The sequence below is a fragment of the Neovison vison genome, chromosome 6, assembly GCF_020171115.1.
Source record: "Neovison vison isolate M4711 chromosome 6, ASM_NN_V1, whole genome shotgun sequence".
Taxonomy (NCBI): Eukaryota; Metazoa; Chordata; class Mammalia; order Carnivora; family Mustelidae; genus Neogale; species Neogale vison.
In genome coordinates this window covers 45,046,194-45,066,027 of record NC_058096.1, presented here as the reverse complement: position 1 = coordinate 45,066,027, position 19,834 = coordinate 45,046,194, and the positions used below count along the sequence as shown (strand labels likewise).

General features: G+C 34.4%; 1 protein-coding gene across 3 annotated transcripts in view; it reads right to left on the bottom strand.

Annotated features, from left to right (window-relative positions):
- Positions 1-19,834, bottom strand: part of EPHA6 (EPH receptor A6) — an 871,253-nt gene that overhangs the window by 721,497 nt on the left and 129,922 nt on the right. The gene's annotated exons all lie outside the window — the stretch shown is intronic.

Here is a 19,834-nt window from a genome sequence, read left to right as displayed (position 1 = left end):
GTCTATTTATTACCTGTCAACTTACAAAGTTCACAGGATTATTGTCCATATTCCCATGCTATACATTCCCCATGACTTATTTATCTTATAACTATAAATTTGCACCTCAATTACCTTTACCCATACTGCCTGCCCTCTACCCCTGATATCCTCTGGCAACTGTCATCTGTTCTCTATGAGTCTGGTTTTGTTTTGTTTTGCTTATTCTTTTGTTGTTGTTGTTGTTGTTTTTTAGATGCTACATATAAGTGAAATCAAGCATTATTTGTTTTCCATGTATGATTTATTTCACCTAATACAATGCCTTCAAAGTCCACCCATGTTGCTGCAAATAGAAAATGGCAAGATTTTGTTCTTTTTATGACTAATATTCTATTACATACACAGACACATATAAAGAGAGCTAGTGTGGGTACATGTGTGCGCATCTTTATCTATTCATCTGTATGACACTTAGGTTGCTTCTGCATCTCAGCTATGTAAATATGCTACAATAGACATATGAGTGCATATGTGTCTTTTCAAATTTGTGTGTTCATTTTCTTTGAATGAATACTTGGGAGTGGAATTGCTGGATCACATTATAGCTTTATTTTTAATTTTTTGAGCAACTTCCATACTGTTTTCCATGGTGCTTACATCAATTTACATTCCCACCAACAGTGCACAAGGGTTCCTACGTCTTCTTCTGTCCCCACTTCTTCAATAACACCTTATTATTTCCTCTTGGGGATTTATGTTTGTTTACTTTAATACAAGCCATTCTGACAGGTATGAAGGGATATCTGACTGTAGTTCTGATCTGCATTTCCCCAATGATTAGTGATGTTGAGCATCTTCTCACATGCCTGTTCTTTATCTGTCTTCCCTTGGAAAAATGTCTATTCAATATTCTGCTCATTTTTTACATCAGATTTTTTTTGCTATTGAATTATATGAGTTCTTTATATATTTTAGATATTTTAATAGATAGGTGATAAGTCAGATATATGAATTACAAATATTTTCTTTCATTCAGGTGCCTGCCTTTTAGTTTTGTTGTTAGTTTCCTTCATACAAAAGGTTTTCCCATGTGATGTAGTCCCATTTGTTCACTTTACTTGTCATGACCTTGCCTGTGAGAGTACAGTCCAGAAAATATCACTAACACCCATGTCAAGGAGCTTACTGATTTTGTTTTTTCTTATAAGTTTTATAAATTTTCAGGTCTTAATTTCAAATCTTTAATCCATTTTGAGTTAATTTTTGCGTATGGTATAACATAGCAGTTTATAAATTTTCATTTTTTGGCCAAAGCTGTCCTACTTTCCCAATACCATGTATTGAAGAGATTGTCTTTTCTCATATATTATTTTATATATATATATTATATATTTTTGTCTCCTCCCTTGTAATTGATCATATACATGTGGATTTATTTCTGAGCTCTCTATTCTGTTCCACTGATCTATAGGTCTGCTTTTGTTGCAGTATTGTGTTTTCATTACTACTGCTTTGTAGTACAGTTTGAAATCAGTGAGCATGACACCTCTAGCTTTGTTCCTCTTTCTCAAACTGCTTTGATTATCTGTGGTCTTTTGTTGTTCCACAGAAATTTCAGGATTATTTGTTTTAGCTCTGTAAAAAATACACTGGTATTTTGATAGAGATTACATTGAATATGTAGACTGCTTTATGTAATATAAACATTTTAACAATATTAATTCTTTCAATCCAGGAGCACCGTTTATCTTTCCCCTTATTTGTGTCATCATTTTATTTAATTAATGTCCTACAGTTTTCAAGTATAGGTCTTTTACCTCTTTGATTAAATTTATTCCAAAGTATTTTATTCTTTTTGTTGTTGTAAATGGCATTGTTTCCTTAATTTCTTTTCCTAATATTTCATTGTTAGTTTACAGAAACATGATAGATTTGTGTATATTAATTGTATACTGCTGCAACTTTATTGAATTCATTTATTATTTCTAAGTTTTCTGGTGGAATCGTTAGGGTTTTCTATATTTACTATCAAATCATATGCACTTGGTGATTTTTATTTCTTCCTTCCTGATTTGGATGCTTTTTATTATTTTCTTTTGATTAACTGTTGTGGACAGAATTTCCGAGATTATGCTAAATAAAAGTGGTAAGAGTTGTCTTGTTCCTGATCCTTGACAAAAAACTTTCAGCTTTCATGTTTGAGCTTGATGTTATTAGTTATGGGTATGTCATATACGGCCTTTATTATGTTGTGGTATATTCTGTTCATATCCACTTGATTGAGAGTTTTTATCATAAATGGTTATCAAATCTTGCCAAATACTTTTTCTGCCTCTATTTAGATAATCATGTGATTTTTACCCTTCATCTGTTTATGTGGTGTACCATGTTGGTTGATTTGCAGATATTGAACCATTCTTATACCCTGGAATAAATACTACTTGATCATGGTATATGATCCTTTGAATGTATTGAATTTGGTTTGTAAATATCTTGGGATTTTCTGCATCTATGTTCATTCATCTGGGATATTGGCCTATAAGTTCCTTTTTTTTTTTTAAGCACAATGTTGGCATTAAAAAATGAGTCTTTAATTTTTTTACACCAATTTAAGACAGAAGGGTCTTTCATAATCTGAATTTTTGGCAGAATTCACCTGTGAAGCCATCTGGTCCTAGACTTTCATTTGTTAGAAGATTTTTTATTACTGATTCAATTTCATTACTAGTACTTGGTCTATTCAGATACTCTATTTCTTTATGATTCAGTTTTAGAAGACTGTGTTTCCAGGAATTTTTTTTTTTTTTTTTAGGTTTTCCAATTTGTTGGTGTATAACTGTTCACAGTAGTCTCTTATTATCCATTGTATTCCTTTATCAGTTTAAACTCTTTTTCATCTCTGATTTTATTTATTTGGGCCCTCTCTTTTTTTCTTGATGAGTCTGCCTAAATCTTTGTCAATTTTGTTTATCTTTTCAAAGAACCAGCTCTTAGTTTCATTGACCTTTTCTATTGTTTTTTGAGTCTCTATTTCATTGATTTCCATTCTGGCATTTATTGTATCCTTCCTTCTAGTAACTTTGGACTTCATTTGTTTCCTTTTCTAGTTCTTTAAGGTGTATTAGATTGTGTATTTGAGATCTTTCTTATTTCTTGAAGAAGAACTATATGGCTATGAACTTTCCTCTTAGACCTTTCTTTGCTGCATCCATAGAGTTTGGAATGTTGTGTTTCTATTTACATTTCTCAAGGTACTTGTTGATCTCCTCTTTGGTATCTTCATTAACCCACTGGTCATTTAGCAGCATACTCTTTAGTTTCCAGGTATATGATTTTTTTTTTTCCAATTCTCTTCTTTGTAATTGATTTCTAGTTTCATAACATTGTCATCAGAAAAGATGCTTAATATAATTTCAATCTTCTAAAATTTATTGAATTATTCTGTGGCCTAACATGTAATCTATCCTAGAGAACATTCTGAAAAGAATATGCATTCTACTGCCTTTGACCAGAATGTTCTGTATATATCTATTAAATCTGTCTGGTCTAAGGTATTGTTTAAGGCTGATATTTCCTTACGATTTTCTGTATAGATGATTTATCCATTGATATCAGTGGGGTATTAAAATCACCTACTATCATTGTAATGCTGTCAGTTTCTCCCTGAAGTTCTGTTAATAATTGTTTTATATATTTAGGTGTTCCTATGTTGTGTGCATTAATACCTACAAGAGTCATATTCTCTTGCTGAATTGATGCCTTTATCATTATGCAATGTTCTTTTTTGTCTTGAGTTATAGTGTGTTTCAAAACCTATTTTGTCCGATATAATTATTGCTACCCCATTCTTTTTTGTTTCCATTTGCACTGAATATCATTTTCCATCTCTACTTTCAGTCTGTGTGTGCCTTTAAGATCTAAAATAAGTCTCCTGTAGGAAACATATGGATGGGACTTGTTTTCTCATCCATTCAGCCACCCTATGTCTTTTTATTAGAGCATTTAGTCCATTTATATTAAAGATAATTATTAATAGACATGTACTTATTGCCATTGTGTTGTTTTCTGGTTGTATTTTTAGTTTTTCTCTGTTCCTTTCTTCTTCTTTTGTCTTTTTGTGATTTAATGACTTTCTTTAATATGTTTAGATTCCTTTCTCATTTTTTGTGTGTTCTCTATTAAAGGTTTTTGGTTTGTAGTTACCATGAGATTCCTATATAATAATTTTTTTTTTAATCATACAGCTTCCAATTTATTTATTTTCAGAAAAACAGTATTCATTATTTTTTCACCACACCCAGTGCTCCATGCAAGCTGTGCCCTCTATAATACCCACCACCTGGTACCCCAACCTCCCACCCCCCCGCCACTTCAAACCCCTCAGACTGTTTTTCAGAGTCCATAGTCTCTCATGGTTCATCTCCCCTTCCAATTTACCCAAAAGCACATACCCTCCCCAATGTCCATAACCTTCCCCCCTTCTCCCAACATACAGTAGTCTATTTTATTTTATTTTTAAAGGATTTTATTTATTTATTTGACAGAGAGAGATCACAAGTAGGCAGAGAGGCAGGCAGAGAGAGGAGGAAGCAGGCTCCCAGCTGAGCAGAGAGCCCAACGCGGGACTCGATCCCAGGACCCTGAGATCATGACCTGAGCCGAAGGCAGCGGCTTAACCCACTGAGCCACCCAGGCGCCCTACAGTAGTCTATTTTAATAGTCACTTAAATTCAGCTGCATTCTGAAAGCATTACAGTTTTATTCCATGCCCCTTCATGTTTTTTGTTTTTGATGTCATCTTTTACATCTTTTTATTTTGTGTATCCCATACTAAATTACTATAGTTACAGTTGATTTTACTAGTTTTGTCTTTTATTCTTCATATTAGGTTTTTAAGTGGTTAGCCTACTACCCTCACTGTTTTTTGTTTTTGTTTTTTACTTTTGCAGTGAGGTTTTTATTTTTTTCTGTTATAAATTTCTTATTTCTCCTTAGGGACTTTTCTTTCTAGCTTAAGAAATTCCCTTTAACAGTTCCTGTAATGTCAGTTCATTGGTGATAAATTCCCTTAGCTTTCACTTCTCTAAGGAACTCTTTCATTTCTGAATGATAATCTTCCCAGGGAGAGTATTTTGGTTGGAGTTTTTTTTTTTTTTTCCTTTCAGCACTTTGCATGCATCATCCCATTTTATTCTGGCCTTTGAAGTTTCTACTGAAAAATCAAGTCATGATCTTAAGAGGTTTTCCTTGTATAAAACCAGTTGTTATCCTTTGCTGCTTTTAAGATATTGATAACTTTTGGCATTTTAATTATAACTTGGTTAGATCTCTTTGGGTTCACCTTGTTTGGAACTATCTTTGGTTCCTGGACTGGATGTCTGTTTCCAGGTTGGGGAAGTGTTCAGCCATTAGTTCTTCTAATAAGTTTTCTGCCCTTTCACCTCGCTTTCTTTTTCTTTTGTGACCCTTATAATGCAAATACTAGTACACTTGTTTTAGTCCCACAGATCCCTAAACTATCCTTATTTTCTTAAATTCCTTTTTTTTTTTTTCTTTTCTATTTGAGTTATTTCTACTATCCTGTCTTCTAAGTCACTGGTCTGCTGTTATGCATCATCCAATCTGCTGTTGAAACTCTTCTGTGTATCTTTCAGTTATTGTATTTTTCAACTTTGTGAGTTCTTTGGTACTTTCTTTTTATTTTCTATCCCTCTGCTGAAGTGTTCAGCGTGTTCATCCATTATTCTCCCAACTTCAGTGAGCACATTGTTAAGTTATTATTACGAACTCTTTACTAGGTAAATTGCTTATCTTTGTTTAATTGTGTGTGTGTGTCTTTGTGTGTATAGTTTTATCTTCTTCCTTCATCTGCAACATGTTTGTTTGTTTTCTTATTTTGCTTGATTCTTTATGCTTCCTTGTATTATGTGCAACAGCTATCTCTTTCCCTTCTTGACGGATGGCTCTGAGTAAGATACACACATTGTCATTTAACCTCGCTTTAGTTCTTCATTGTCTCTTGAGCTGTCTCCCTCATTATTTCAGAGCCATGGAGTCCAAAATCACAGTCCTCCTTGGTAATCCAAGGCTAGCACTCAAAGGACATTTCCTGTGTGGCAGCACATCCCCATTGGCTTGGGCAGGACTGTAAGCATGGTAGTGGGGGGCAGGGCTGCTCACCTGCTATATCTGTAGGGGCTGTGCAAGTGGTGTGGAGAGGTTAGAGGCAAGCCTGTGTGTCTATCAGGGCAGCACAAGTGGGGAGAGGATAGGGGTCGGGCTATTCATGCAGTGCTATTAGGCAGTTATGAAGGTTAAAAAAAAAAAAGATGCCTGTTAGTGCTGGTGCCAGCAAGGTAGAGGGAGACTATAAAGAGAGCATCTACCCTTGTTCCACCCTCAGAGATAGTTCCAACAGACTTGTGCTCCTCTGGCAGATGCTTTAAGTTTAGCAAGTAAATCTCCTTCACCCACGGTTTAGGCTCTTGCCAAACTGCTGCTTTTTGTGCTGTGTCTGAGGATGAGCAAGTCTGCATGTGAGCCTTTTAAAAGCAAAATCTTTGTTCCCCTCTACATTACATTTTCCTTGAACATAATCCTCATTGGTTTTCAAAATGAGACATTTCAACAGCTCATTTCTCTGGTGCAGGACTCAAGGGTTGGAATGCCTGGAATGGGGCATAAATCTTTCTCTCCTTAGGGAGAAGCTCCATTTATATTTGTTTTTGTTTTCTGCGATCCCTCCATGTTGTGGGCAGCCACGCTGAGCATGGGGTTTCTGGCAAGAGCATGTCTCTGACTCTCCTACCCACCTTGGTGTGGTCCATTTTATTTTGTGTTATGGAGAAGGTGTTCAGCAAGTTCTCAGGTACTTGTAAGAGGGAATTAGTCCACATGTAGCTATATATTCATTGTATCTGTGGGAGGAAGTAAGTTCAGAATCTTCCAAAGCCAGCATCTTGAACCCTGACATTAATTAACCTTAGTTTTTCTTCCCTGTAGCAGATGTTGTCAGTGCTCTGCCCATTTCCTCTGACCTTGCAGAATATTCGTACATCAACTCTCGGCATGAGGGTTGTTTTTTTGTCCCCCCACCCTCCCAAAACTAAAGAAGCTCTTTCAATGTACAGACCAGGTCAGAAGTGCTGACAAATTAACATCCCTAGGGGGAAGCCTTCAGCAAATAACTCCACAAATTCAGGCTTTGAGATGTGTTTTATACTGTTTCCTTGAATGTCCCAGTGGCATTAAGCTCCAGTTATCCATGGTATTAACTAGATAAATGAAGTTTATTATTGCTTTATTCCTACCATCATTTTTCTATATCACTTACCCTTCCCAACTCTGATATCAAGAAAACTACTTACAAGCCTTAGCTTATCAAGGAACTGCAACTAAGTTAGTTGGTACAAAAAAAAAAAAAAAAGATTCAGTAAGTGGATTACTAACTTGGCAACAAGAGGAGTCAAATGGTCAAATGGCAACAAAGATTCCACTATTAGCAGTAAAGGTAACAGTGATAATCCCTGGAATTCCAGAGTATCTAAATTGCTAAAATTCTTACTGTGTGGTGAACTGGGATATTATAAAGTGAAGGGGTTGTATTAATTTATGTAATATCTCCAGGATTTAAGTGATAATCATAAAAAGAGTGGTAGCAAAGATAATTATAAAAAGAGTGGTTATTGCTAAATGCTATCAATGCACTGAAAAAAATGATATATACAATTTAGCCAACATCTTATTCAGAGCATGGAGTGAAATTAAAGGACTTTTTAAAATAGCATTTATAGATACACTAGTCTCCTACAGCAGAACAGCAGTTAGGGATACAAACCAAGCTTAGGATCTTACTGAGCAAGAAATCAAACTGCAGAGATAAGAATAAATTCACAGTCTTATTGTGTCTCTTGCATAAAGCCAGGCAAGAACATGGAAAGATCTAAGACTCAGAAATAAAGAGGAATGAAAATATTTGAAAATTGAATCCCCAGATTTCCCTAAATGTGTGGGCCTGAAGAAATGGTTCATTTGCTTTTGCCTAAGGACGCCAGCCTCCCTTTGCCTGGGAGACAGGCAGTGGCCTTGTCTCAGGCAGATATATGGACAGCCTTCTTCAAGATCTCTTTCTCTGTCTTCCTCCCTCACTGCTGGTCAGCCTCCTTTGGAAAGTGGACAGGTCACTGCCTCCAGCACTTTGAAGGCTTCAAGGCTTCCAGGTCAACAAGTACAGTTAATTCTCAGTGAGACTCAACTTTAGAAGTACACTCCCTTCATTGGGAGGGAAGGGATTATCGATCAAAAGAACTACAAGGGCCAACATATATAAGCAGGAACTGTGAAACGATGGTTGGGAATGGATTGCAAGACTATTGGACAAGGGAGGGCAGAACATAAGGCCAGATAAAAGAGAGTTGACATGGGACCATTCACCTATAGCCCAGAATTTAATGACACCTAGAGCAATCATTACATGCTGTCAGGATGTTAGGATGTTTCTTTGAAGTAGAAATTGGTGGAGGGGGTAATAATAATCTAAAGTAAAAAAGGTAAAAATACCTGTGCCACGTCTTGATGAGGGGATCGAAACTTCAGAGAGATAAGCATACCACACTAGCTGTGCTAAAACAACACTAAAGAATCCACCAGTTGACTATATTCCTGGGATGGCCCTAAAGATACACTTCCACACAGCAAAAGGGAATGTACTAATGAGAACAGCCCTGTCTTGGGAAACTCAGGTTGTGATTTATAGACCAGATTTGAAAGTGGAGTTGGAATTCTGTTTCTTTGGAATAGCAGAGGACAAATGGCAACACTTAAATATAAGATGAAAAGTGGGCATAATGGTCATAAGTGTCAAAATGGGGGCCAAGCTAGAATGGCAACCAGAGGAAATGGACACACAAGGGTGTGTGGCATTGGCTAGAAGATCATGATGTTCCAAGACTTGAGCTAAGACAGCAATGATGGCACTGCTGGACCTCAAAACTAAGGAATTTCAAGATGCATCAAAACTAATATCAGTGTTGACAGTGAAGTTACTATCCCAGACCCACATTCTGCACTACAGTGTTTCTCATACCTCAAGCCCATCAACTAAACAGCAGGCCAAGTCCCTTGAGAAAAGTATCTATAATACCAGAGTGGGTACCAAAAGCTCTGGGGAATTAACACTCCAAACATTCCTTAACCAAAGGTTTCTAGAAAATTGGTTTACAAATACAACATTTTGCTTGCCTCCAGTGGTAGATAAAGCCAAGGTACCACCCAAAGACATGTCTTGTACTTGACTGTCTCAGGGACAAACCTTGTCAAAATGAAATAGTTATTTTAAATTTTTGTTCCTTTCTCTTTTCCATAGAAGCCTGTCATTTTCTCCCCTACTATATCTTTACCCATCCAAATTCTACTCATACTTCAGGAAATTCACAAATGCTATATATTAAATCAAGGTTCTCTAATCACCCCCAGTAGAGTTTTGCTCCCTGTTTCATAAGCAACATATTTGTTACTGAAAAAACATAATTTTCAGGCCAACTGTGTACCTACACATATAAAAGAATGAAATTGGATTCCTTTCTTACACTGTACACAAAAATTAATGCAAAATGATCCATAGACCTAAATATAAGAATTGAAGCTATAAGAATCTTAAAAGAAAACACAGGAATAAATCTGTCTTTGGATTAATCAGTTGTTTCTTAGATACAAAGGAACAAGCTACAAAAGAAAAACTAGATAACTTGGATTTCAAAATTAAAACTTGTGAGGTGCAAGTTAACATATGAAGAAAGTAACAAACCACTGAGTGGAAAACAATATTTGTAAATCATATAAATGATAAGGGTCTTGTATACAGTATTAAACAAACAAACAAACAAACACAAAACTCTTCCAACTGGACAACTAAAAGACAATTCAAATAAAAAATAGGCAAAGGGTTTGGATAAAAATTTCTCAAAGGAAACATATAATAAGCACACAAAAACTCTCAAATCACTCATCATTAGGGAACACAAATCAAAACCAAAACGTGAAACCATTTCACACTCACTAGGATTGGCTACAAGCAAAAGGACAGACAATAATTAATGCCAGTGAAAATGTGGAGAAATTGAAAGGCTCATATATTGCTAGTGGGAATACAGAGTGGCACGGACACTTTAGAAAAGAGTTTTGCAGTTTTTCAAATGTTAAACAGAGTTATCTTGTGACCCAGCAAGTCCATTCCTAGATATATACCTAAGAGAAATAAAAACATGGTTCCACACAAAAACTTACAAATGAATGTTCACAGCATTGTCATACAAGCCAAAAGTGGAGGAAACAAATTACCTACCAAAAGGAGAATGAATAATAAAATGGAATATATCTGTATAATTGAACAGTATCTGACAATTAAAAGGAATAAATAAATGCTAAATGAATTTTAAAAAACATGCTGTAACATGGATGAATCTTGAAAACATTATGTTAAGAAAAACAAACTAGTCACAAAAAATCACATATATTGTATGATTCCATTTATATGAACTATCCAGAATAAGCAGATCTCTAGAAAAAGAAAGTGGATTAATGTTTGCCTAGTGATGGAGGTTGGAGTGAGATGAGCTGAGAAGGGCATGAGGGCATGAAAAGGAATTACTGTTGAGTAGAGGGCTTCCTCTGCGGTGATGAATGTGTTCCAATCTTTGTAGTAATGGTTGCACAGCTCCGTGAGTATACCAAAGTCACTGAGCTGTACACTCAAAATGGATGAGATTTACAATGTATTAATTATATCTTTATTAATTAAATACATTTATTGATAAATATGTTTAATAATAATATTTATCCCTTTCTCTGTTGTTCATCATGTCTATATTATTTAACACAGTCTAGCTGAACAATCTTGAATAAAAAGGTCGAAATTACTGGTTTCTATAAGCACCACAGAAAAGACAGGGATGTCATATCTGACACACAATTTGACAACTAGTCACATTAGCTTTACTTTCCAGACATATTCCACATATAGCAATTTTTCTCCATCTGTGTTACCAACAACCTAGTTCAAACCATCCTCATCTCTCACTGGTGCCTTTGCAATTGTCATCCAACTAGTTTCCCTAATTTCACTTTTGCTCCTTCATGATCTACTTAGTAATCATAGTGGAGCAAGAATGACCCTTTAAAAGTATAAAACAATTATTGGAGGAGACTCACCAATATGAAAATGAAGAATATGAATTTTAACAAGAGAAGTAACAATGTATATTTCACGTTAATGCTCCATTATCATCCATCTCTCCCTCCAAAATATATATAGTAAGAATGTCATGTGAAATGCTAGTATAAGAAAATCTAAATCACTTGATAAATATCATTACCAATATTATTAAAGTATTGATCAATATTATTATTAGTATTTACTGAATGAGTACAACCATTGTGTTAAGACTTTACTTGCATGGGGTGCCTGGGTGGCTCAGTGGGTTAAGCCGCTGCCTTCGGCTCAGGTCATGATCTCAGGGTCTTGGGATCGAGTCCCGCATCGGGCTCTCTGCTCAGCAGGGAGCCTGCTTCCTCCTCTCTCTCTGCCTGCCTCTCTGCCTACTTGTAATCTCTCTCTGTCAAATAAATAAATAAAATCTTTAAAAAAAAAAAAAGACTTTATTTGCAATATCATCTTTAGTCCTCACAACAATCTTACGAGGTGGGTAATATTGTTACCTACATTTTACATATAAGGAGATAAAGTTTTATAGAAGTTGAGTCACATATTCTAAAGTCCGTGCTAGCAAATAGCCAAACTTAAAAAGAAATCAGAATCTTAAAGGAAGCATAATAGTAAAGAATGGAAAAATCTAATATTCAGTAAGTAGATGAGTCACATTATTGGAGAACAATAGAATACAGAATTATAAAGCCCCACTGCTGAGATTTAAACTGTCTTAAACTAGTTGCTATGAGGCATAGGTTTATTATGTTTTCTCTACTTTTTTGTGATACAGTAGCACAGTTTTTGGGGGGATCCCATGCATGTGCATCACTAAAGTTTTCTTCAAGTAAAAATTAATGGAAATAAATTGTTATTTTTTCTAACCCCTTTGTTTTATTTAACTAGTGAAAATGCCAATGTAACTTAGTTATTTATTACCAAAGATTCTATTATTTTCACAACACTTTTTACTGTTATATTGACAGGAATTTAACAAGGGATTAAAATTTAATAATCTCTGGGGCACATGAGTGGTTGAGTCATTGGCTGGCTGCCTTCAGCTTGGGTTGCAATCCCAGGGTCCTGGTATGGAGCCCCACATGGGACTGCCTGCTCAGTGGGAGACCTGCTTATCTCACTCCCCCTCCCCCCTACTTGTCTGTGTTCCCTCTCTAGCTCTGTTCAGCACACTAACCGTTAAGTCTGTAAGAATTTTATTTCATTCAGGTTTTACTTTTCTCATCACTGCGATTCAAATTTTCTACAGCTTTTATTTTCTCTCTTATACTGGGTAAGTGGAATTATCTGGACAACTTTTTCTTCCTTTGTATTAAATTTTATTTTAATGCCCTCTTGATCACAGGGAAAAATTCTCCTGCCAAATTAATTCATTCAAATTTTTGCAAAATGTTAGTCTAGCTTGCCAAGAACCCCTCTGTATAGAATCCTAATCTCTGTAACCTGCTGTTTACTTAACATATTTTTTTCATTCCAAAGTCATAGCACTTAGCTAGAAGAAATTTAAAAAAAAAAAAAAAGGCAACAGGGTCCATCAGATTTCTTCCCAGAACCTCAAAAACCTGAGAGTCATTTTCCAGCTCTGGGCTAAGTACATTATTTGTATTCATTTTAGTCATGCTGGGTTAGAAGTTATCTAGTCAGTTCAATAGGTCATAGCTATCTGGATATGCTTAAACTTTCTGATTCACTCATCAGGATTAGTTACTGTCACCTACATAACCTCTTATTAGCAGTTTCTTAATAACCTTTGAGGAGAGAAATTTTACCTTCTAATTACCAATCTCTAAGCCATTTCTGTGTGTATGAATTGTTATTTCTTTAGAAGGTTTAGGAAGACACTTGTAAAGAAATGTATATGTATTGAATAATGCTCTAAAATTTATTTTCATGTTCTTTTTACAGCATGGAACATTTTCCCATTTAACAACCTTTAACACTAATCTGCTAAAACATTTACTCAAAAATGTAAAGGGCATGTTTACCACATTTCCTACTGAATACTGATTCATGTAACTATGAGAAAAGCATGTGTTTTAAACATTTTTACCCCTTAGAGTTATCAGCAAATTACTCTTCAGCTGATTTCTTCAAAGCATTTTTCATATCACACAAGCACAGTTTGTATCTGCTCTTACTTGTAATACTTTTCTAGTGACTCCTATATTTTAACTGAAATGTATCCATCTGAAAAGTCATTAGCATAATGTATAAGAAGGTGGGAAATGCTAGATTTACTAATATGGATAATAAGATGATTGTTGTTCATTATATATCCTTTTAAATCACTGAATTCTGCCTGCAATGGTTATAATAAAGATAATTCAATAAAAACAACAAAATTTGACCCTTATTTCTTAAAAGTTCTGCCCGCTTCTATAAATGCATATCATAATATCTTTTTTTAGGACACATATCCTTTTGCCATTAATCTTGAAGTTTACCAAAAATGAGTTAAAAAGGGGGGGGGTGCTGGGAATACTGATAACAAGTATTAAACAGAACCAATCCTAACTTCCAAGACGTAAGTGGAAATTCTTCACATACAAAAACTGCTTCTCTTCTGCCTCCTTGGAAAATATGCAGTACTAAATGCCTTAAATACTTCTTGTATGGACATTGAAAAACCATGAAAAGTATGAATAAATAGCAAGTCTTTTCACATGTATGAATGAAACTCAATAAATACAAGGAAACCTGAATAAATGTAACAGATACAGCAGGTCCATGGATAAAAACAGTATTGTAAAGATACATATGATCCATCTTTTTGAAGGTCACCTTGTCAGCACATATCAAATTTAAATTTTTATACCCTTTGATATAGTATGTCTAGCTTTAAAAATATGCTATAGAAATACAAGAATGTTCACTGAAAATTACTGCTATTAGTGAAAAATCAGAGACTAATGAAATATCTACAATAGGTCAATGGGTAAATTATGGTTGATCTATACATAGAGTTGTTAATATAGTTCATTAATCATTCAAATCATTCAATAATTCATTCAATAAATATCTATTAAGAACCTTCTATGAGACAGTATTCTATTTAGGACACACACCAGTGAAAATGTGAGACAAACTCTCTGCTTTCACAGAATATTTATTAGGTGATAGCTTGTTTTAAAGAAAATTAAGAAGAAACATGAAATATCACTGATAAAAAGTGCTTTAGAGAAAAATAAGGTGACGTAAGGTAAAAAAGCTGTGAGAGAACAAGACAGGTATTCTTTTATAGAGATAATCAAGTGATATTTGAAACTTAACTGAGGGGGCAAGACTAGAAGAAAAATGGAGGAAGAGCATTAAAGGAAGAGGAAACAGATCAAAGGGCACAAGTTGGGAACAAGTATAACTTATTTCAGAAACAGCAAGGGGCCAGTGGTGACTAGAACTCAGTGTGTAAGTTAAGAGGTAAGAAATGAGTTCAAAGAGACAGCTGAAAAGAAAGATCACTAAGACTCAAGCAGGCTATAGTGAGGATTTTGACTTTTGCTCTTAATAAGATTTCAGATGACTGGAAGGTTTTGTCACAAGGAGTGATGAGATCTGGCTTATATATTAAGTGGGTCATTCTTGTTGCTATCTGGGTAATAGGCTGCAGAAGGCAAGCGAGAGAGGGACATCAGTTAATATTCTATTAAAATAGTTCAAGTGAGAGGAGATAGTGTCTAGACTAAAATAGTAGCAGTAAATGTAATGATACTAGATATATTTTAAGGCTGACCTGATAAGACTTGCTAATGATTTGGATATGGGGTGGGGTATAAGAGAAAGAGGAAATAGCAAGTATGAGATAGGTCAGCACATGCTAATATACAAGGTTGTCTATGATGTATTATCAAGTGAGATCAAAGAAATCTTCATAAAATTTGTAGAACTAGACCATTTTTATTTTGTAATGACCTGGAAAGATAGATATTAATAAGGGAAATTTTCAACTTTTTAATTGTGGGCCTGCTCTTGGGTTCCCAGGAAAGCTATACTTTAAAATTTAGCAATGTCAAAATGACTGCATGAAACCTCAAACCATGGGCTCTACTTCGGCCCCAAGTAGACACTGTAAATCTGCTTAAAGAAAGTAATCAAAAGGAGCATTCTGAACAGAAAAGATAAGAAAAAGTATAACTTTCCTGGCTCCCATAAGATTAAAGTCATAGAGCCCTTCATATATTTAGAAACTTAAGATAAGGTCTCAACTTTCTGAAAATTTTTTGTCTAATAATATGTAAATTTTTACATAAAAAATGTATATGGCCTTTCACAAAATGTTCCCTTACTGGAGCACTCTCTTATTTGTGAAAACTGTGTATCATGGGCAGCTGTCCTAACTTGGGCTGGAATAAATCTCTCTCTCTCTCTCTCATTCTTTTAATTCTGAACGGTTTGTTCATTTTGGGTAAACAATACCAAGTTTTAATTAGTAGTTAATTCTAAGGAAGTAGCAAACTTCCTTTAAGAGAGGAAGTAGGAGCTAAACACTTCACATTTTACTCCAGGACTTGGCTATTATTTGAGTATTTTGTTGCTAACATGTATAATTTCTGTAAGAAATACAAATACAGGGGTGCTTGGTGGTTCAGTTGCTTAAGCATCTGCCTTTGGCTCAGGCCATGGTCCCAGGACCCAGGATGGAACTCCCCATCCAGCTTCTTGCTCAGTGGGGAGTCTGCTTCTCTCTCTCTGTTTCTCTCTCTTCCTCTGCTCCTCCCACCAGCTCATGTTCTCTCTCTCTTTCTCTCTCTCAAATAAATAAATAAATTTTTTTAAAAAATACAAATACAAAAGTGGAAAAATATGTATATGATTACATTTAAATATAAAGCTTCTGTATTTTGAAGATACCACAAGGTGACAAGACAAATTATAAACTTTAAATACTGCAAGTAATAAATATGTATGGAATACATATTCAAAACATATATAATGAACTCTCAAAAATCAACAAGAAAAAGAAAACAAAATGAAAAAAGGAGCAAAATACTTGAACAAAAAAGGAAAAAGGAATGGCTAATAAATATAAAAAGAAGCTCACTTTCACAAATGAACAGGAAATGCAAGTTAAAAACAACCTGAAATTAATTTTTTTTTATATCCACTGGCCTGGTAAAAGTTAAATACTCTAAAATTAATTATTATCATATGTGATATGAAAATATAAATTTGTGTATAAAAATATGAACAGGAACGCCATTGCTGGTAAAATGTAAATTAATAGAGACACTTTATGAAATACTGCATTATAAAATAAAATTGTAAATATGTAAATAAAGGAATTTAAAAATTGTTTCTGTAGTGAAAGAAAGGAGAGATGATAACATGAGCCTTTAAATTACAGGTGACTATAGCTTTGATAATTCACTTGTAATGTTTCATAACATAAAACTGAATGATTTATAAATCAATTTTTCAACACATAGTGGATTAAAACATTTGAAATGTAAATCTTGTACTTTACTTTTCAATGATATAAATACTAAATTGAGTTTCCAAATGAAATTTCTCATTAAAAAAAACATCTGGTTGGTGTACAACAAATCATGGTAAACTTAAGTTACAAGGGATGGTGAAAATACAGGCTATGGAAAAATGCAGAAAATCTCGAATTTAAATACTTACCCTGATACGAAATAGAAAAAAAGGTTTAGAAAACATATGCTTCTTACTAGAGTAAGTTGGTAACCTATCCTAACTCCAGAATATGGATTATATAACTTTCATTAGCCTTGGTCATATATGAGTTAGCTACTCGTTCAATTTGTCCAGATATGCAATTCAGAAAATACAGGGTAAGTGAAGACTATTTCATTTCAGGGAATCCATCAGCTCTGGGGTTCCCTACTGGACAACACAAGTCTGTACTCTTGGGGTGAATGGTAAATATGGAATCACAGAATCTATTTAGGGCTATTCTATTAATCCAAGGGAATGATGATGGTATCATAGACTAGAGTGGTTACAGTAACGGTTTTAAAAGGAAACGAAGCAACAGATTCTTAATAGCAGAAAACAAATTGATGGTTACCAGAAGGGAGGTAGGTTGGGGGATGGGTTAGATAGGTGACGCGGATAAACAAGTGTACTTGTTATGATGAATATCAGGTACTATAAGGAAGTGCTGAATCACTAAATTATACACCTGAAAGTAGTATTACACTGTATGTTAACTAGAATTTAAACAAAAAACTTAAATAAAAAGTCTGTTTTATTTTATTTTATTTTTTAGTTATTTTTTAAAAATTTTTATTTATTTATTTGACAGCGAGAGATCACAAGTAGGCAGAGAGGCAGGCAGAGAGAGAGAGGGAAGCAGGCTCACTGAGCAGAGAGCCCAACGTGGGGCTCTATCCCAGGACTCTGGGATCATGACCTGAGCCGAAGGCAGAAGGTTAACCCACTGAGCCACTCAGGTGCCCCAAAAATTTTATTTTAAAAGAAAAAAATTCTGTATATATTTTTAAAGGAAAGCCACAGAAATTTGCTGTTGAACCCATTATAAAGTCTGAGGAAAGAGTGAAGGAAAAAAAAAAAAAAAACCTCCAAGTTTTTGTCTAGAGTTACTAGAATACTGGGATCTCACTTTTGTGAAACAGTGATTACTGTGGAAGGAACAGGCTGAGGTGGGTTAATAAGGAGTTTCAGATTTGGATATGTTATATAAGATGCCCGAGAGACATCCAAGTTGAGCAGGTAGAATTCTGGATGTACAAGTCTGAGTTCACAGCAGAAATCTAGGCTGGAATATGTATTCAGGATTCAGTTAACATAAAATATTGAGGTTGAATAAAACCATATAGAGAGTAAATGGCAATATAAGAATCAAATTACTGATCCTTGAAGGAGAAATCAACCAAGAAAACAGAAAAGGTTAAGAAAAGAACCAAAACTGAGTGATTTTATGGAAACCAACTGATAAAATTGTTTCAAAAAAAAGGTAGCTATTACATATAATTAATATTGTTGGTAACTCAAATAAGAGGAAGGTTGAAAATTAACTTCTAAATTTGACAATGTGACCATATGATCTTGAGTTGGGTTGTTTTGGCAGAACAGCTGGACAAAAGTGGAATTGTTCTGTGAGTAAAGATGGGGAATACAGACAGTTCTTGCATGGAGAAGTAATGAAGACAAGATACAGATAATTTTTCAAGGAAATTTTCTTAGAGAAATGTGTAGTACCTGAAGAAGGATGAACATATGGCAGCATATTTATATGCTGTTTATATAATACAATTGATGATGCATTAGATTAACACTATTAATATTAGAGAATATGTATCATTAATTGTATAATTTACCTTTCTTACATTTCGATGATAATTTACAAAATCTTCACTTTTGTTATCGCTTTTATTTTCATTTAATAGTTAATTTTTACAGTTTATTCCTCAGGAAAATATAGGCCGCTAGTCCATCTTTCCTCTACAATTTTTAATATGATGTGTGTATGCATATATACATCTTTGTATCTATATCTATAGACACATATATATGTATATTCACATAAAGATCTACTATGAGACAAATGAGAGGTTTGAACTAAATTATCTCTTACTCCCTAGACCCTTTTTAAAAGACTATACTGCTTTTCTTACAGTTTCTTCAGAGATTTGCTTCATTTATTGGGAGCAGTTATTTATAGAACTATTGCTCAACTTCACCTGTCATTGTGAACTCCTAAATCTGATCTATTTACGACCCTTTCTTCTTGACTGAAAAAAATATGTTTACCACTTTAATTAAAATTATTTATTAACAGGATTAATGACATTCCTTTTTCTCTATCTCATTCTGTGAAAAAACTTTGTTCTTGGTCCATTTTTATCTTAACAATTGTTGCCTCTCTTCAGTTTTGCTGATCCATACTGTATAGAATTTAGAGTAGCTAAATTTGTCAACAGTGCTCTCATTTATAAAATATAAAGAACCCCATGTTATTCCTTACTATAGGGTTATGTTTATTATTGCTTATTTAGACTGGTGACTAATCTCATTGAGTGTTTACCTAGTGCAATGTGAAAAAGTTACAATTATTTAAAATAGGATTTGGACCACCATTCTAGTCTGTCCAAATTAGCAATGTGTTAGGCTATTAAGAAAAGACAGTAGCCACACATGTTTCCAGGCTTTGGATTTGTAAATGCTTCTGAAATTAATAAATACAAAGTGTTAGGAACCACTAGCCTATTTCATCTATAAAGCATATTTTTGGCCAACTTTTTGTTTTGTTTTGTTTTGTTGTTTTAGTGAGCCAAGGAGGAAAGAGGAGAGGGGGAGAGAGAGAATTTTAAGCAGGCTCCATGCCTAGCCCACTGTAGAGCCTGATATGGAGCTTGATCTCACAACCCCTGAGATCATGACCTGTTCCAAATCAAGTCAGACAACTTAACCAACTGATCCATCTAGATGCCCCACAAAATATTTTTTTTTGATGTCTAACTTTTAATGTCTACCTTTAGTTCTATCAACAGATTTCCTATGTAATTAATATTTTAAAATTGATTTATCAAACTATATAGGAGACAGAAACAATGATACATTGAAATACCATCAATTCTATCAAGGAGTTTACAACTGAATAATATGGAAAGAAGAATAAGAGCAACAAAACACTCTTCCTGAAATAAT